The sequence below is a fragment of the Myotis lucifugus genome, unplaced genomic scaffold (assembly GCF_000147115.1).
Source record: "Myotis lucifugus unplaced genomic scaffold, Myoluc2.0 scaffold_1, whole genome shotgun sequence".
In the NCBI taxonomy this organism is placed as follows: Eukaryota; Metazoa; Chordata; class Mammalia; order Chiroptera; family Vespertilionidae; genus Myotis; species Myotis lucifugus.
The window spans coordinates 19,036-33,310 of NW_005871049.1; the positions used below are offsets into that span (position 1 = coordinate 19,036).

The window sequence follows — 14,275 nt, forward strand, 5'->3', positions numbered from 1 at the left end:
CCCCCCCCTGGTTGCCCCCCAATTGCACCCCCCCCCCCCGCCAGCCTGGTCTCCTCTTCTGCCCCCCCCCTGCCAGCCTGGTCACCCCTAACTCCCCCCCCCTCCTGGCCTGCTTGCCCCCAACTGCCCCCTACCTGCCAGCCTGGTCGCCCCTCAAGGCCCTCCTACCCCACACAGCCTGCTGTTCAGTTGTTTGGTCGTCCCTCACTAACCCCCTGCCAGCCTGGTCGTAGGTAGCCATCTTGTGAGGGCATGGGGGTTAATTTGCATGTTACCTCTTTATTATATAGGATAAGTTCTTTCGTCTCTCTCTCCTCGTCCCCCCACCACCACTTTTATTTCTTAAATCTGTGATAAAATTAAGAATAAATATTTCCCCAAAAAGTAAACACTGAAAAAAATTCAAGATTTTAATAAACTGATATTTATTCAACAAATCTTTGCAAGCCTTTTTTCAGTATCCGGTTATTAGGGATATAGCTGTGAAAGAAGACAGAAATTCTTGCCTTCCCAGAGCATTCTATTTTATGACTATAAAAGTATAAGCTGTTCTAATAAGTTTTTTTTTAATTCACTAATTCAAACACCATATAATAGTTCCTAATTCCAAAAAGAAATACTGATCATTTTCCTATAGGTTTCTTCAATTGAGTCCTTTGTTCTCAAAGATAACCCAGATAGTAAGTAGAATAGCAATCAACTTTTTTAGATATTCAAGCAGCAATAATGCATCAATAATTATAAAAAAATTATCACCTTCTCCATTGATATTAGAATTGTACATGAGAGATGATTAAGGGTTAGGTTAGACTGCATTTTGAATCAAGACATTAGGTCCCTGTTCCCAACATCATCAGAATGAGTGTCAGTCAAACCAGTTTACTAGGTGTACCAGTTAATAAAGAGGATTTTTTCAATAGATGGAGTTACACATATGTTGACATATATGCGATTTGAAATGTATGCTATTTTGTTGTATTGACAGCAAGCTTCAAAACTTCATATGTCAAATTTGCTGAAGGTGTTAACATCATAGATATTTTTACGTGCCCCAAAAAAGAGCATTTGCAGGAAGTTTTAATTCATTACTTTATTTTGAAGAAAAAGTTATCATATACTTCGGGAAGCTTATGGTGAACATGCTCCATCTCAAGATACTTGTGAACGCTGGTTTAAACGCTGTGAAAGTGATGATTTCCATGTGAAAGACAAAGATCGTCCAGGTCAACCGAAAAAGTTTGAAGACCAACAATTACAAGCATTATTGGATGAAGATGCATGTCAAACTCAAAAACAACTTGCAGAAAGATTAAACGTTGCTCAGCAAACATTTTCTGATTGTTTATAAGCAATGGGAAAGATTTTAAAGGAAGGAAAATGGGTGCCACATCAACTAACTAAAGACAAATGGAAAACAGAAAAGTCATCAGTAAAATGTTGCTTCAACAGCATGAAAGGAAGTCTTTTTTTTTTTTGCATTGAATTGTGATTGGTGATGAAAAGTGGATTTATTTTGAGAATCCCAAATGCACAAAATCATGGGTTGATCCAGGTCAACCATCAACATCGACTGCAAGGTCAAATCGCTTCGGGAAGAAGACAATGCTCTGTGTTTGGTGGGATCAGGAAGGTGGGTACCAGTATTAACTGCCTCAATGACAACAAAGACTGAGAAATGTGCTACAGACACTTGGTGGCCTGGCTATAGCAGTTTTAGTGAAGCAGTATGGGCAGAAATCAAATTAGAGTGGTTTGAGAAGTGAGTGAAGGGAGAGAAGCAGAGTTCAAGTGCAGAAAATGTTTGCAAGAATACTGGATCTTAACTTTTAAAATATAGGGTAGGAGGTAGAGTAAGAAAAAAAAAACCATCCTTGAAATGAAAAGATCAAAGATGTATTAATTTGATTATTCAAAGTAAATATTTTTGCCACAAGTGGTAAACTATCAATCACATATTTATAAATGTTTGAAAGAGCAGTCATTCATTTATAAGCCATTCCAACTATAAATCAGTGATAGATATATTACAGGATCACAAACCCTGAGCATTAAGTGAAATAAAATTTATGTTCACACAAAAATGACATGTTAAGTTTTAAGCATATGTTCAAGGAGGAAAATCAGAAGAAAATTTATATTCTTGCCATAGTTAAAATTTATTTTCAAGCAGGGATGAACATTCTTCATCTCACCTAAACTCTAAACTAGGAAGTAGCAGTCTTGAAATTGGCTTTGTCCACTGAATTGGGAAAATACTGTGAAAGTTTATAAGCTTAAACCAACAGTATGTTTCATATATTTCCTTCCTAGCAAGAATGTAAGAGCAAAAGGCTAAATTCACAACATCACAAACATTATTTCAGTGTTGCTATTTGACAAGTTTAATTCCAACCTGAATCAAAGACCTTGGCCATTAAGAATTCATTGTGAAATAAAATCTCCTTTAACCAATTCTATGAGAACAAACATGCCTTTGTTTGAAACTGAAAATTCTTTATACTCATCACTGTTGTAGCACAGACAGATATGGAGCTACTCTGAGGTGTCCAAATCTGCTGTATTTGAAATCTGATGTTTTAGACAGATATGGAGCTAATCTTATGTACTGTTTGATTTATTCCATCATCATATTTTCTCATCTACATATAAAGCCAGACAATTTCCTTTTTACATATAAATTATCTTTGCCAGAAACCACCTTCAAAAATTAATTTTACCATTGGAAGGTGTATTTTCTTTTAAAAAATATATTTCTTCTGTTTAATACTTAAAATAAATGGCTTCCTAATTTATAATCCATACATAATACTTTATCACCCCACATTTTCCCAAATTCAAATTTCCTTCCCAATTAGAGTGAAGCTGTCCCTCATTTTGAGAATTTTAAATAAAACAAGGTTTTTCCCTACTCCATGTACTATGAAGATGACATTCGCAGTATTTTCTCTTTCTTAATGGTTAATGTAAGAATGACTGTTTAAAGTACAATAATTTGTGCTTCTATTTTCATAGATGAAACAGAAAGGATATACAGCTTTAGTGAAGTATTTCCACCTAGAAAATAGATCTGTTGAAATGTATATTCAAACACCAAGGGGATGTTTGTAACTCCACTGGTTTTTATTAAGGAAATATATAAACCTTAAGATGTTTCAGACATGCCTCAGACTGTCAAACCAATACATTTTCCAACTTCTTGCTTTTCTAACAAACTTCCTTTTTAGAATTTTTTTTCACAAGTGTAAATACTTAAAAACATTTATATATCAACACCTTTAGAGAAGTACTGAATTCAGCACAAAGAATCTCAACACTGCCACTAATATACTAATAATTACTTTCACTTCTTCGACTAAAAGTTGCTGAAAATATATCCATATTGAAAACTTGATACTTTTTAAAATCTTAAGATAACAAAAGCAGTGTTTCTTTGCAACATCAACATCTGAACTTGGCTTTAACACAGCTCAGCACATTCCACACATAAATAAGGACTCAGACTGGTCTACTGCACCAGAGAGTATTTCACAAACGCAAAGATTTTAGACATAAGATTTGAGCAAAGCTTGAAGCGAGTTATCAAGCTACTTAATGACTGGCAGAGCTTCCTTGACAGGCATGAGTGAAAGAGTGTAGTAGTAGTAGTACCTTGTGTCAAAAATAAAATACTCGCCACCATCAGCTTCCTTCCCTCCTCACCTTCTGCACCTAAATCAAATGCTACAGGTATCCGTACCTATATGAACAGTTGTGTTACTAACAATTTAAAGAATTTATGTTCCAACATCCTACCCACAATTTAATAAAATTGTTTTTTAGGCCAACGTCTAAAGAAACAATAATAAAGCCTTGATTTGAAAAGCAGGACAAGGATGCATACCTTTAGCCAGTCTGAGCCCTTATTTATGTGCAGAATGTGACACTAACAGTGTAGCATTATCTATATATAAAAAACCCAAATATGCAAATAGACCGAACAGCAGAACAACCAAACAACCGGATGCTATGACATGCGCTGACCACCAGGGGGTGCGCGTGAAACATGGTGGGCGTCGGCCGTGGCAGGATGGTGGAGGTGAGCAGGGGCACCAGACCAAGGGGTGATCGGGGCGAGCCTCTGGTGGCTACTAAAAATTCTTTGCTCACACCCACTGCCGGCGCCCTGATCACTCGGCACCGCCAGCGGGTGCCAGTAGCGGCTGCCAGCCCCGATCACCCCTCAGAGCTTCTCCACTTCACCCTGCTCCTGAGGCCTGGCGGGGGCGCGGAGGATGGGCCGAGAACTGCCCCTGTACCCACCACAGCCTCGGGGCCCACAGTTCCTTTCAAGGTGCAAGAATTCGTGCACTGGGCCTCTAGTATTTTATAACTCGTGAGAGAGCTTGTCACTTGCCCAAGCTAAATTTCTAAAAATTAAAGAAGTACTAGTAACTGCCACAGAACTTTTATTTTAAAGTGTACTAGTAAATTCTAAACTTTTGATTCTGTTTCACACAAATTAAGCATGCTTAATACCTCAACTGAGTTGACATATTTCAGATTTTAAAAATATATATTTGGCTATACTGCCACTAAGAGCAGTTTGTATTTGCGAGTACTCAGATAATAGCAAGGTAAAGTTCACAAATTCAAGTGTAAGTTTTAATTTAATTCCTTGTCTTAGATTCTCAAACCACATGGATAGTACTCATCTATATTACACAATGGCATGTAGGTACAAGCTTGCAAAGATGCTATGGTTTAGAATATAGACTGAACTAGTCAGCCTAAGTTTGGATTCTTGTTTCCTCCACTCACTAGCTATATGACCTTGAGCAAATTACTCAACCTCTGTGTGTCTCACTTTGCTGTTCTATAAAATGGAGTTTATAATTATATCTACTTCAAAAGTTTATGTAAGGATTAAGTGAGCAAACTTAAATTGCTTAGAATAGTGCTTGGCACACAAGTTTAAAGAAATGTTAATACTTTGTTACTATGATCATCATCATTCTTATCATATTTTTGTGCTTCACACAGAGAACTGAGCAGAGACAAGCTTCCTTGATGCTTACCTGAGCAAATGGACAAAAATTTTTATGGTCAATTTACCTTTCTTAGATGGAGTAGCACACATACAAAAATACATAAGTCTATTTATTATAATTTAGGTAAAAGGGAAAGTGAAATAAGAGAAGTATTAAGGTATAGTCAAAAAAATAAAACTTACTTAAGCCAATTAATCCCTTTAACAGCAATGGCATATTTTCCTCAAAAGCAAATTTAAATGTATGTATAATTTGTATGTTAATGCGTACAGTAAAATTAGCAATATAATGACTTTCAGTGGATAGCTGAATAAATAATTCTGAGTTCAGCTAGTAGTTATTAATTATAAAAAAATTCATATCTTCATATCATACATTGTTTCAGTCAGGTTTTCTCTTCTCAGTCTAGAAGGCCTTGGACATCAAAGGATTAAATTTTCAGAAGGGAATGTTAGCTCAATACCTAATTACTGCCTGAACTGGCTGCCAAGTGTGTTTTGCAACATAAAGGATGAGGAGAGGTAATTAAAAGGCCTAAAGAATGAGAAGTATGTGTAATTTGTGCTTCTTGGTCAGGACTGGAATCCCCTATCAATCTCTAGGGGACGTGAAAGTCAACTGAATACAAACTACAGTCACTTATCTGGATGTGGAGCCAGGTAAAGTGGATAGCAGTCTTTGATACTGTGTTTCAGATGCATCCCCAGAGAGGAAAAGTATCACTGTGATTTACACTTGATTCCTAGCTGCTTTGTGACAACTGCTTTAGAACTTTTTGTTAACTTGATATTTGCTCCAAATAAATTAGGTATTTTCAGCTACCACTGATTTTTTTGACTGGGAGAAACTTTTACAAAATTAATTTGCTGACAACAGAACTATGTCAATATTATTTAAAAAGCTCTTCACCCCAACATGGCCACAAAAATTGTATCACCAAAGTGCCTAATATCATACCTGGCAGAAGTTTAGAGATAACTTATGTTATTAGGTTATCAAGTTTTCTCTCAAGTCAAACATTGAACAATAGATAGTCTCTAGCAACTGATACAAAATGTGCTCTAATTTTAAAATGGTTCAAAGATCTTCTTGTGAAAGAAACTAATATCTAGAGAAAAAACCTTTAACTCTAAGAATTACATATATAAACAGTGTCTTTTAAGTTCCAGGCACAAATGATGAGCACAAACAAAAAAGCTTACATTTTACTTATATATTTCATTAGTAAGTTAAAGATAAACAATGACAAAACCTGTGCCAAATGCATGCCTACTGCTAAAGATTAACCAGACTGTACAATTTATGTAAGCTTTGGAGCTCTCAGTTAAACATATAAATTGTTTTGTCAGCTGTTGCTTAGGTCTTCATATGGGTGACTCTAAAGCTACATAGGTGTTCCTATTCTTAGGGTGTACAGTGAAAAGAGAAAAAAAACAAATGTAGAAAAAAGTAAGCCTAATATAGCTACACTAGAGGCCCGGTGCATGGATTCATGCACCAGTGGGGTCCCTTGGCCTGGCCTTCGCCCTGCCCTCTCACAATCTGGGACCCCTCGGGGGATGTCAGACTGCTGGTTTCAGCCCGATCCCCACAGGCCAGGCCGAGGGCCTCTAGTATGCATATAAGATCTTTGGTTAATCTCTTCTCGCCCTCCCCCCTCCCACCTTCCCTCTGAGATTCATCAGTCTGTTCCATGTCTCCATGCCTGTGCGCTGAGCATCTGCCCCCTGGTGGTCAGTATGCATCATAGCTACTGGTCGAACAGTCAGCCGGTAGCTTAGGTTTTTATATATATAGATGGGGATAGAGTGGGACGTGGGGAAAATCTTTCTGAAAGATTTCAACAAATACAGTGCTATGAGCTTTATTACAAATAAAAACAATAAAAATGTTTACAAATAAAAACCACTAGAACTCTCATAAAATAAATAATGTGTAATTGGACTTCAGATAAAAGATAAAATTTACACTGTAAGCTTTGGACAAAATAGAGCTAATTTTTCTTACCCAAAAAGTTTGTGTGTTCTCTACAAATGTACAGAACTGTTTCTGGCTTTTAAAAAAGTCTGGAAAATATCATATTGAAACCCTGTGGAAATTTTACAGAGGAAATAAGAAGGGACAAAATTAAATCAATGTCATCAATTGCAAATTGGTACATGATATCTTATATTGACCTGTGTTCTTAGGAACACATAGAAGCAATATGCTGCCTTTAGTCAGAATGAGTTTGCAGAATGAATTTAGAAGAATCACTAAACTCTTTAGTAAAACATATTACAGGTAAATTAAACTCATAGGCTCTCTTAAAACTCAATGTCTCTGTATACTAAGGTGACACAAAAATTCAAGCCATCAAAGGGCAAAACTTACTGTTACCTTTATCTTCTAAAAAAGTTCATCAACACTGTAAGTGCATTTATATAATTATTTTTAATATTTTCCAAATAAGGTATATGTTAATTTTTTCTTATTGTTGACAGTATTACAGATGTCCCCCATTTCTCCCCTCCTTTGCACCCCTTTACCCAGCCCTCACCACACCCCAGGCCTTCCCCACACTGTATCCATGGTTTATGGATATATGCATATATGTTATTTGATTACTCTTTTCCCACCATGCATGTGTTCCATGCATCCATGCCTCTGGACCTATTTTGTTCATCAGTTTATTTTTTTCATTAGACTCCACATATAAGTGACATCACGTGATATTTATCTTTAACTGGCTTATTTCACTTAACATAATACCTCAACATAATAAAGGCTATATATGACAATCCCTTGGCCAACATTATACTCAATGGGGAAAAACTGAAAGTGTTAACCTTAAGATCAGGAACAAGACAGTAATGTCTGCTTTCACCACTCTTATTTAAAACTAGTGGCCCAGTGCACAAATTTGTGCACACTGAAAAGAAATTAATTAGAAGAAATATTTTAATATCGTTATTCACCCTTTCTTTAAATAGAAGTATCAACCAAATTCACGATCGATAATAACAGATCAAAACCCAAACATGCGATTGGTGCCAGCGAGAGCTTTATATATCTCACATGCATGAGTCAACTTAGCCTTTTGTAGATATAGAATAAACTTGCTTAATTAGACCTGCTTTCTGATTTAGCTAAACTTTTTCCAGCCCAGTGAAACACCCCAACTTCTCTTTCAGGTAATTGTCAGCAACACAGCAGTAAATATCAACACCAAGCACATTATTATTGTAAATCATGCAGGGAGAACAAAGGGTAAAATATTTAACTATAGCAGTGTTTGACTATATTCTGCACAGTGAGAAAACCTCAAGTCATTTTCAAGGTCCACCACTTCTTACTTCTTTTCAGTTGGGTCAAGTTTCTAAGCTTTCTAAATCTCTGTTTTCCGGCTAACAAAAATAAAATAGGATTCCACCAAGTCTCCTATCTACCTACTCCAGGACTTCTGTGAGAATCAAATGAGATGAAGCACGGGAAAACGCTTCACAGGCATTTGGTTACAGTGTAAAGTGTTTGCACCTGGCTATAAAGCAAGCCATGTTCCTGGGCTGCAGAAATTGCAAGGAGGCTAGTCGCTAAGGAGAGGAAGCCAGGCATTGCTACGTGACGTCATTACCTGGAGGGACACTTAGCATATTAGCCTTCTATATATATAGATGGCCTGTCACTAGGGAAAGGAAGCTGGGCGATACTACGTGACATCATTACCTGGCACCCACAGCCACCGTTTCTGGGCTGGGCTGTGGGTGCAGTTTGTGCCACGGGGTCTCGGCAGTGTCGGCTGCGATTTGGTGGGCTGTTGCTCCAGGGTGGTGGCAGAGCCTGTGTCCCACTTGGGGGAAGCCGAGTGTTGCTTTGTCAGCGCCAGGTCCGCGGTGCCATTTCTTTGTGTGTATCACGGCAGCTCCTGCATTGAGCATCTGCCCCCTGGTGGTCAGTGCATATCATAGCGACCGGTCGGAAGGTGGGAAGGATACTTATCATGTTAGCCTTTTATATAGATAGATAGTACTAGAAGTCCTAACATAGCAATCAGACAAGGAAAAATAAAAGGCATACGAATTGCAAAGGAGAAAGTAAAACTGTCATTATTCGCAGATGATATACTATACATAGAGAACCCTCAAGACTCCACCAAAAAACTGCTAGATTTAACAAATGTAGCAGGATATAGCACCCAGAAATTGATGGCCTTTTTATACACCAATAATGAACGCTCAGAAAGAGAAACTAAAAAACAATCTCATTGCCCTGGCTGGTGTGCTCAGTGGTTAGAGCGTTGAATGGTTGGTAATAGGGACGTATCTGTTAGGATGTTTTCATATACACGTGAGATAAAATCCAAAGCCAGCTGGATTAAATAAGGAATTGGGGGAAGATTTGATCTAGCAGCCCAATTTCCTCTGCACTACTCTTCCTGTGTTGGCTTCTTATTCAATCGACTTTTCTTTTATAGTCAAAAGATAGCTTCCAGGAATTTAGTAACTGTACATTTTCAGGCTGAAATTCAGAGTAAGAAAATACGTGCCTTTATCCCAGCATTTCTACCAAAAGTCCAAAAATCTCATTCTGATTGATCTGTCTGAGATCACATACTTGCCATAATGGCCTTAGGTTAAGACACATGTTCCATTCCTATAATCTCTTCATAACATTCATTAAAGAAAACACATTAAAGCTGATCTTAGTGATTTAAACCTTTGTTATTACTAAATAACGGCATTACCAAATTAAAATTGATGGGTCAAGCCCATCATACAACTTTCTCCATCTTCTTAAAGTTATTCCCCCAGACTTTAAGCATAACTCATCAAGACAAAAAAAAAAAGTAAATCCTTCCCTGAATGTGAATCACTTTTTGAAGGATTCAGAAAGTGCTACCAGCTTACAGTGCAGTTTTATAATTCTTAACAGAACTGAAAGCAACACCCACCATAGATTTTTTAGGAAGAAAAAGGCTCTTATACCACTTTTCCAAGATTATAGTAACAGAATTTAAAGAAAACAGAAGAGAATATAGATGTCTTCAGTTAGGCAAAATAAATAAATGTATGTTTTGTTTCATAGAGCTTTGAAATACAAGCAACTAAATAATCCATCCTGTACCTCAAGACTCCTCTCACCATATACTAGATCATCACCAAATCTGCCCTGTCCCCAAGTCTCCCACTTCCTCTCACCCTGCCTACACACACACACTCCCAATTAGGTCCTAAGAACAAAGCAGAGATGCACACTTTAGGGAGTTTTTTGCAAATGCACATTCCAAAGCCAAACAAACAAATTAATCCTGATCATACTTCTTATAAGCCATGTCCTTCATTCCTATAATTAGCACAGAAAATAGAAGGCAAATTATTGTTTTTACAACAGAAAAAAATGAAAAAATTTATTAGACTGAAAGCCAATACTCAAATATAGAGGACAGAAGCTGATTTTCATGGTAAAATTGAACAAACACAAAAGCAACATTTTTAGAGTAATCACTTGAAAATGTGTTACACACCAGTCATCTTAAATCAAAAGCCAAACTTCACTCATAATCCTAGAAGGAAGCAGTGTGGTTAAAGATAAGACTGTGATTTAGGAGAAAATCTCTATAATACTTCAATTCTGTGGATTGGTTTTTCAAATACTATTCAAATAATTCAATTCAGTAAATATGCACTGGTGGCTTTATTAAAAAGAATGTACCAGTGTCAGACACAGTAAGGATACAAACATAGCCCTTGACTTCACAAAGTGTATAATGTGCTACAAAGGCAATATACACAAGCATAAACTACCAGAAAGTACAGGACATAATCAAGTAGAAATGCATGAGGCACAAAAAGACTGTAGGTAATCAAAACGGGAAGAAATCAAATAAATCAGGATTTCCACAGCAAGTAACAGACATCGAAGGGCAAAATTACTTAAACAATAAGGAAATTTGTTGTCTCACATAACAAGGAACACACAATTAGGGAGGTTCTATTAAATGGGTTTCAGTTCTAGTCTATGCAATTGTCTTGCCTCTGTCCTCCTTTACAGAAGGGCATCACCTTCAGGCTAGTAGCCAAGATGAATACAGCAGTTACAGATGTTACAACCAGATAAAACAAGCTGTAGGGAGAAGAGGGACCATCTCTTTCTCTCACTTCCTTCTCAAAAGTAAAAAAAAAAAAAAAAATCCTTCCCAGAAGTCTCTTGCAGACTTCCCTTTTATTTTAGATTGGCCAAAATTTGGTCTCATGCCCATTACTAAAACAATCACTTCCAAAGGCAATGAGACCTACCATAACCAAGATCAGAATGGATGCTGGTAACTATCATGACCATCACTTCATTTTCTGTTGTTGATGTTGTCTACAGTGCGCAAAGGCAGTAATAAGGGTAAGTCCTCCAAGCATAAAGAGTTTGTTCAGAGTATTTTGCTGCAGAACACAGTTGCTGGCCTACTGCATCTGTTATGTGAACCATTCTTTCTAGATTTTGTAGAAATCTTCCTCTGTATTCTGAGGTAATACAGCAGAGGCAGCTACAGAAGGAGAAGGCCTAGTTTCATCTGTTACCACACTTGGGTAGAAGGCACACTTCGGTGGGGTTCCTTGTATATATGCATTGATCTTAAGTACATACAAGAAACATCTCTCTGAATTTTGTCAACCTTGGTCCCTAGTAGTGTCATCTTGGCATCAAGAAGCTTCAACTGATTGCCCATATTTGCATGTAGATCATTCATCTTCCTCCCCAATCGCTCTACTATCGAGATAGATTTGTTGTGGATGGCACGTTCCCCATCACTTGATGGGCTGTCAGGTGGTTCATTATTTCTTTTCCTCATTGTTCATGCAACACGTAGAATCATTTCTTCTGTGGTAACTTCTTTAACTATTGGTTCTCAAGTCTAAGGACGGAGTCTGGTCATCAGTCTAGGATTCTTCCTCCGTGATCAATACAAGATGTGCATGGTACGATAGACCTGTTGGTGGGTTAGCAGGTGACAGGGATAGTTGTTGGGGACATGGGGACCATTACGTGGGACTGTTTTTTGTTTTTTTATGGGCTCAGCCATTCTGCATCTTTAAAGATGATTCGGGGTTTTTTTTAGTCATCTGCTATTTGCCAAGTTGGTGACCTGCTGCATGGTCTTTTGTGTGCCTTCAATGATGCAGCTACTATATTCAGTGTAATGCCACATCAGTTAAGAATTGAGGAAATTCAGAGTTGAGAAATGAGGAATTAAAAGTAGTTCCAATAAATAAAGCAGAAGTTTCTAAGATAGAACTGTTGGTGGATTGATTGACACCAATTTTTTTTAAAGAGGATGCAAAGGAATATTTATGGGAAACATTGTTTCAATCCTCAGATTGATCAAGCAAGGTAAAGGGAAAATGTAGTGCTATAAGTCATCTACAAACCATGCAGTAAAAAGACAGCAGGGTTGCCCTGGCTGGTTTGGTACATTGGTTAGAGCAGTGGTTCTCAACCTTCTGGCCCTTTAAATACAATTCCTCATGTTGTGACCCAACCATAAAATTATTTTCGTTGCTACTTCATAACTATAATGTTGCTACTGTTATGAACCGTAATGTAAATATCTGATATGCAGGATGGTCTTAGGCGACCCCTGTGAAAGAGTTATTCAGCCGTCAAAGGGGTCTCGACTCACAGGTCGAGAACTGCTGGGTTAGAGCATCGGTCCGTGGACCGAGGAGGCATGGGTTCGATTCCTGGTCAAGGGCACGTGGCTTGGTTGCAGGTTCCATCCCCAGCCCCAGTCAGGGCTGGTGCAGAAGGCAACCAATCCATGTGTCTCTCTCATGTCGATGTTTCTTTCTCTCTCTCTCTCCTGCCTCCCTCCCTCCCACTCTCTCTAAAGATCAATGGAAAAAAATACCCTCGAGTGAGGATTAAATATATATATATATATATATATATATATATATATATGTATGTATATATGGCAGGGGCTTGGCCTATTTAACCCATTTCACTAAACAGAGAAGCCTTAAATGGGACCAACACCCAACATATTATTTCAAGGAGGACAGGCCTTTGGAAGATGCATCATTTGGACTGGTAGAAGAAATAAAAAAGAAAAACACAGAGGCAAAGGAAGAGATGAACCTAATTGAAGAAGCAAGTGAAACTGCAATCATAAACACGCTGTTAGAAGCAAAGAATTCTCTTAAACTGGACTGTTGTCATTCTCATACAAAAGTTAACTTACTATTTAACAGTCAGTAAATGGTAAGAATGTAGGATGAGGAATTCTCTTTTTAAGGAGAGGATTTAGGTTATCAGCAGGAATATTCAGACTCACCACTCCTTGTCAACAGTCATCCACTTAGCTCTCTCTGGGTCGAAAACATTCCATATTATGTATAGAGATGACTGCAGACTCACTGTCAGTAGTTGCTCCTTGAAGGTTTCTTCTCACTTGGGTTGAGGTTTCACTCAAATATGCACACACTCACAACAGGACCTTATCTGCAAATGAAAGCGAACAATTAGGAGGCAAAATGTTGCAGGGATGCCCAGCCAGCGTGGCTCAGTGGTTGAGTGTGGACCTATGAACCAGGAGGTCCTGGTTAGATACCCGGTCAGGGCACATGCTGGTCAGGGCTCATGCCGGGTGCAGAAGGCAGCCAATTGGTGGGTCTCTTCTCACCATTGATGTTTCTATCTCTCTCCTCCTCTCCCTCTCTGAAATTAATAAAAATATATATTTTAAAAAAAATGTTGCAGAGAGCAATTCTCCCCTCCCCTACCTATGAATAACTGATTCATATGAAAATTGAAGTTAAACACCAGATTCACTAAGCAACATGTTCAAACTAAGCAACCTTTATTTCAAAGGTTGTAATGTACTTATTACAGTTACCACCCTTTTCCATCATATAAACTGATCATAATATTCAGAGTATACCAGGTGCTTTTTTTAAAATATATTTTTATTGATTTTAGAGAGGAAGAGAGAGAAACATTGATGTGAGAGAAAAACAGTGATTGGTTGCCTCCCACACTCACCCCAACTGGGGATCAAACCCGCAAATTGGACGTGTGTTTTGACCTGGAATTGCACCAGCAACTTTTTGGTGCACTGGACAATGCTCAACCAACTGAGCCACATCAACCAGGGCCAGGTACAGCTCTTTCCAAAGGTTCCCCACTGGACAGAACCCAACACACATTTGTTTAGTGGACCCACAAGGCTGGCCTACACAGTGTGAAAAAAGATAGCTGCCTACATTTGTGTATCAAAA

At 37.9% G+C, this 14,275-nt stretch overlaps 1 long non-coding RNA gene across 4 annotated transcripts in view; it reads right to left on the reverse strand.

Annotated features, from left to right (window-relative positions):
- The window catches only part of LOC102438244, a 29,700-nt gene extending 16,141 nt beyond the window's left edge, over positions 1 to 13,559 (reverse strand). For 3 of the 4 annotated variants that reach the window (XR_002829176.1, XR_002829175.1, XR_002829174.1), the window contains exon 1: positions 13,333 to 13,549. This is a non-coding gene — a long non-coding RNA (uncharacterized LOC102438244). Of the gene's footprint in view, positions 1 to 13,332 lie in introns of all 4 variants that reach the window. The other variant, XR_002829173.1, reaches the window with a different exon arrangement.
- Positions 13,560 to 14,275: the final 716 nt, after the last annotated feature.